A 6,667-nucleotide genomic window follows, 5' to 3' on the forward strand; every position below is an offset into this window, starting at 1 on the left:
TCATCGGGCAGCGACAAAAGGGTGAGCTAACAAGGTTAATGAGACACAGCTGAACAATGAGTGCTTATACGGCTGGGCAAAGGATTATGGGGAATGAAGTCCATGACAGAGTGGCACTAGTCTGGGATGGAGCGCCCTCTGGTGGCTCCAGCTGGTGATTGTGACAGCATTTTAAGTCACTATACTTTGAAGGGGTCTTTGATTATGATTTGATATATAATTTCACTTGTTTAACTTTAGTGAGTGTGTAATGTTGAGCATAAACAACATCTGCAAAGTTACAACGCTCAAAGCTCAAAGCAAAGGGAGATGTTCTTTTACAGAAATCTCTTTTTAAGGACTACAACAAATGGCTGGTAGGGACTACAATGAGCTTCTTCATGGGTTAGTGACATCACTAACCCTAACATTTGCATAACCCCGCCCCCAGGAACATGTTGAGAAGAGGAAGAGTTGCTGTAGTCGAGCACATTTGGGAGTCACTCAAGCTGTCGTCCATCTTTCACATTTATTGATACAGTACGAACACAAATGCAATAGCATGTCATAAAGCAAGGACAACATAAGTTATAACCGTAATTAAACTAAACTATCCCTGTTCTCTCTTCATCAGCAGATATTCTCTGCTCATCTCACAACAGTTCCCGCACCTCCAGTTTAGAGATTAACATAACAGAATATGCTAATGAATGACTGAAGATTGTTAACTCATTCTCTATCCCTTCAGAAATGTCCTGTCTCATTCTACATGTCGTCTCTTCTTCTGGAGTCTCTCCATCTTTGTCCGACGCCGGTTTGAACATAAAAAGCTGGACAGTTTCTGTCAAGCTCTTGAAGCTCCGCCCTCTTCCTGAAAGGGGGCGGGGAGCCGCAGCTCATTTGCATGTAAGGGGACACAAAAATGGTGCGATTTTGCTCACACTCAAAAAGTGACAAGTTTAACATGCTATAAAAATTATCTGTGGGGGTATTTTAAGTTGAAACTTCATATACACACTCTGGAGACATCAGAGACTTATTTTACAGATAATGTGTTGGATAATGCTTTCTTTTGCCTCATCATTAGTGGCATTTACAGCATGTCATTAACATACTGTTTTGCAGACCATAAACTGCCATCAGTGTCTTGACCCTGGGATCTATGAGCGTTGTCGCTCGTGTAAGAATCCAAAATAATCAAAGATATTTGACTTTGAACAAAGACATTTGTTTTACTGTGTTCCTCTCTTATCAGTGGTGCTGTTTGGGATTCCTAAAGACAAAGAGATGTTGAGGACCTGTAGGCCAAATGTGTGCCACACCTGTAGTACAGTGGGGGAAGTCTGGTCTGATTGGTCGGTTTGAATGTCTCAGGGTTTCAGTCACATGGTCAAGGGATGGATAAAAGAAGATTGTAACTGTTGCTCGGGGGTCTTTTTCCTCTGACGGTCTTTTGCTCTGGCTGTCGCTTCTAGGGGCCTTCTTTGGCTCTTCTCTTTGCTCTCTCTTTTTCTCTCTCTTTCTATCTTTCTATCTCTCTCTATCTCTCCCTATCTCTCAGGTAACATTCTACACATGCTGGGTACGATTAATGGTATAAGTTTTTATCATCTCATTCATCTATTTTTTAACTATTTTAAGTGTAACCGTAACCATAACCAGATTTTGTCATTAAATTATTTCAATTATTAACGATTTGCTAACTAGTTTTGGTTTGGTATTGACTTTGAAGTGCTACCTATTGCAATACAATATAGTCACATTAAAGCAACGCTCTCCCACATATTTTGCTATTGTAACTGCGCTTATTTCCGTCGTTGGTATAAGTTGCAGTGGGTGGTTATAGACGAGAAATGTACAGTTTTCTACCATCACGCTGATAACGTTTCTTTAGTCGTTCGGCAACCCTGCAGTCAGAACCACCGTAGGCGATCCACCCTTACAGATGGTGCCGAAACCCGGGATCCCTCGCAGTGAATCTTCTGAAATTCATCATAATGAGGACATTTTTCCACAATTGATCTTGTGTTTGGATTAAAGCTGGCCTTCTGACTAAGGATTGGGTAAGTCTGTTTTCATTGTTTATGAATTGCATGAAACAGAACTTCATCCAAGAAGAAGGTTTTAAACAGCAGTAATAGTCCCATTACTGTACAATCAGAATATCACCTCGGGATGGAAGGGAAAATTTCTAATAACAGTGACGTATTTTTTGCTTTATGGAGCGAAAAAGTTGAGCCTACCTTGTCCAAACATAAGAAAGAGTATATTGGAATTAAAAGTTCAGATGATGAAATGCTTAGATGGTGGGACATAATTGGCAAACACCAAAAGAAATCAAAACGTGGTGAAATAATTGAGGCTTTAAACTTCATAAGTTGTAAAAGGCTACATAATGTTGTGACACCATTTCTATTATCAAGTCTAGAGGCTAAATGTAAAGAAGCGCATTCTAAAAATGCTGAAGCAGAAAAGTCTGAGGCAAAGATTCAGGATCTTCAAGCACAGCTGGATAAATTACTAGCTGAGCAGTTAGCCCTGACTGAGAAGTGTAAAAATCACAAGGAGACCATTGCAGATCTCAAGGCTAAGCTAATAGCTAAAAAGTTCATGCCTCCCAAAACGCTTAACAGCGATGGGACTAAAACGCCTGTTCACTTCTTAGATGAGGTGACTTGCTCTAATGAATCTGAAACGTTTAGTTCTGAAAATGCATGTGCAAATCAAGGAAGTGTGCCTATTTCAGTTCTTAAGGTGATGCAGCACCGCAATAGCGCAGAGTCATGTACCAGTACGCTTCGTGTTCGGGCATTAGAGAGTCATAAAAATCCTCAAACTCCAGGAGAACACAGCAGTCTACCCTCTGGGAAAGAGAACAGGTTTTGCAGTTCCTGTCAGAAAATAGGCCATTCAGAGGTAAAATGCTGGTCACAGGGCAGAGGTCGACCTCCACCTTATTTTCAGAAAAACAAGAAATTCCTTTCTAAGGGCAAAGATTATCGCTCATTTGCAGGTAAACTCTCAGTGAGTTAACTGCATAGTTCATGCAAGGCCTTCAGCTATTAACCTCACGGTCTAGCAGCCTAATAGCAGTGAGTTTAATAGTTAAACATCCAAATTGCAATGATCCTGCTTGTATTTTCAAATTTGTCATTGTACTAAACGCATTGTGCGCATTGAACACATATTATAGTTGTTTGTGTTAATAAATACACATAGACAAGTTAAGTTTATTCTTTAAAACACATGATTGCTTTACTGTAAGTGTTGTATGAAACACTTAGGATAAAGGTTGTGGATGCGATGCATTCTAGACCATGTATCTTGTGAGAATTGGAATAACTTTAATACTTGAATTGTATAGCAATTTCAAGTTTCATGTGTTTCTATGTTGAATGTGTTTGTCTCCTAGGTGAAAAACTCTGCTATTTTCCATATAGCTGAAGTAAAACCATGTACAGGAGCATAGAATTGCCATTTTGGCTACAGTGTAATTTACAATTAGCCTGACAAGCTGGACCCACATCAAGATGTTTGGTCTGGAAACTCTCCATTGACAGCTCAATCCGAGGGGCGGATAAACGGCTGTCTGTCAAACTCCCTCTGCACGCGATAGGATAGTGCTACACCAACCAGAGCAACGAAGGTGAAGCAGAGCTCGCTGACAGATTAAACATTCACCGTATCCGGTCGGCTAAACTCTGAACACATCTTCCCTTCTTAAGAATGACTTCAGTGCCGTTCTTTGTTCTTTTCTCAGAGAAAAGCTTAACTCCAAGTCTTCCAGAGTCGCGGTCAAAGCTGATTCGACAGACCGCCGCCGTTCGCCAGTTTCTGTGTTTACTAGAAGCACGCAAACGCAACTCGGCCGTCGTCATTATGGCCCCGCCCACCGACTCTATACACAATGTGATTGGTCCGGCAAGAGTTAGGGGAAAACAGCTCAGAAGGTTATTGAGAGTTCCAGACGACACTCGTGGGTAGATTAAATTTGCTGCCGCTAGGGTGCGTCCAGATTTCTAGGCTAATTTACAATTGCATTAACCATGAAAATGCTTTCATCACAGCAGGATTCAGTCTCTCTGACTTTTGCACTTTATTATGCTCTCTAACACAAACATTGGTGGGGGGAGATGTTGAGCCAACCACACCTCACTCACACACTCATGCTGGCTGCCTGTTCAACAGGACCAAATTTGCATAACAATTGTAAACCCTCCTCACCATGTTTGGGGCATGATACACATAGCCACAAATGCATTCACATAGATAGATCTTCACACACAAAGTCAAATCTACATCTGCCTCATACAAATTCTCTACATCTAGATTGTATTATAACTGTGAATTTCTTCCAGTTATTGTTTGTTTTGTTTTTCTTTAATTTACTAATTCAGTTCGTTATTATTTGTCCCACCCAGTTAAAAATCAAAATATACGTTAGTATTTCTCATTCTTACCTAAGTGCAAACATTTATTTTATCATTGTATTGTAACAATGCATTTGATTTGAAACATTTCTCAAACATATTTGATTATTTGTTTTGTCCATTTGACTTGCAACAATGTTTTTGATTTTGAACTCATTTGATTATTTGAATTTTGTCCATTTGACTTGGAACAATGTTTTAGGACATCCATTCAATTAAATCTCTGTATTTGGTTACACTGAATACTTTGTTGATACTCTTACCATCGCTTTTTACATCACTGACACACCCCTCATGCCCGTCGTCCTCAGTCATCCCTGGTTGGTCAAGCATAACCCCAGGGTTGACTGGGGACGCAGTTCAGTATCTGCCTGGAGTAATCAGTGCTATGCCTCTTGTCTTGTGTCTGCTCGTACGTCTGTGTCTAGTTCTGTGTTACAGGAGGAGGCGGTGAATTTGTCTAAACTGCCCAAGGAGTACCACGACCTGAAGGAAGTGTTCAGTAAGTCCAGGGCTGCTTCTCTTTCTCCTCGACGTCCCTATGACTGTGCAATAGACCTTATGCCAGGTACGTCTCCGCCTAAAGGCAAGCTTTACTCACTTTCCATTCCAGAAAGGGAGGCCATGGAGAAATATATTTCTGATTCGCTAGCTTCCAAGTTCATCCGCCCCTCTTCTTCTCTGGCGGGGGGTGGGGTTCTTTTTTGTGGGTAAAAAGGATGGGGCCCTGTGACCTTGCATTGATTACCGAGGGCTGAACAACATCACGGTAAAGAATACTTATCCTTTGCCGTTAATGTCTTCAGCCTTTGAGAGGTTGCAGGGAGCATCCATATTCACAAAATTGGATTTACGTAATGCCTATCATTTGGTCCGCATAAGAGAGGGGGATGAATGGAAGACTGCCTTTAACACCCCCAGGGGGCACTTTGAATACTTGGTCATGCCTTTCGGGCTGTCCAACTCCCTAGCAGTCTTCCAAGCACTAGTCAATGACGTGCTGGGAGACATGGTTGATCAGTTCATTTATGTCTTCCTGGATGACATTTAGATTTTTTCTTCGTCTCTCCAGGAACATGTCCAGCACATTCGACTAGTGCTCCAGAAGTTGCTAGCGGATGGGCTTTTTGTCAAGGCGGAGAAATGCGCTTTCCATGCACAGTCTGTTCCGTTCCTTGGACACATCGTCTCGTCCGAGGGAATGCGCATGGATCCCGACAAGGTTAAGGCTGTGATAGATTGGCCCTGCAGAGGTTCCTGGGGTTATCAATGTTTTATTCGTAATTTCAGCCAACTAGCCGCACCTCTGACAACGTTGACCTCCCCCAAAGTGACATTCAGGTGGTCTGGTGCAGCTGAAACTGCATTTACCAACCTCAAGAGCCGCTTTGTTTCGGCTCCCATTCTCATCGCCCCTGATCCATCACATCAGTTTGTGGTGGAGGTGGACGCTTCAGAGGTGGGGGTAGGAGCGGTTCTTTCCCAGCGCTCTCCCTCGGACAACAAGATGCATCCGTGCGCGTTTTTATCTCACTGTCTGTCGCCAGCAGAATGTAATTACGACATTGGTAACAGGGAACTGTTGGCAGTTAAGCTTGCATTGGTATATATATATATATATATATATATATAATATATATATATATATATATCTGATATATATATATATATATATATATATATATCAGATCTGCCAAAAGACTCAACTCTAGGCAGGCTCGGTGGGCTCTTTTTTTCGGACGTTTTGATTTTACTCTATCGTACCGCCCGGGTTCCAAGAAAATCAAACCCGATGCTTTATCTCGCATTTTTGACTGCTCTGAACGCCCGTCTACTCCCGAGTGCATTTTTCCTGAGAGACTCATCGTCTCGTCACTCACATGGGAGGTTGAATCGAAGGTCAAATCGGCCTTAGAAGGGGTGGCCCACCGAATCGTTTATTTGTGCCAGAGGGAGTTTGGTCAGACGTAATTCTCGTAATTCTCTATGGGTCATAGCTCCAATGTAGCTTGCCATCCGGGAGTCAATAGAACCAAATTTTTGGTACAGCAACGGTTTTGGTGGCCTGGTATGGCTCGTGACATCCGGGAAATTGTTTTGGCTTGTTCAGTTTGTGCCATGGGTAAGACTTTCAATTGCTCCCCAGATGGGTTATTCCAACCGCTGTCTGTTCCTTCGAGACCCTGGACCCACATTGCTCTAGATTTTGTTACCGCCCTCCCCCCTCCCAGGGCAAGACGGTCGTTTTGACCGTCGTG

Source organism: Pseudorasbora parva, chromosome 18 (assembly GCF_024679245.1).
Source record: "Pseudorasbora parva isolate DD20220531a chromosome 18, ASM2467924v1, whole genome shotgun sequence".
NCBI lineage: Eukaryota > Metazoa > Chordata > Actinopteri > Cypriniformes > Gobionidae > Pseudorasbora > Pseudorasbora parva.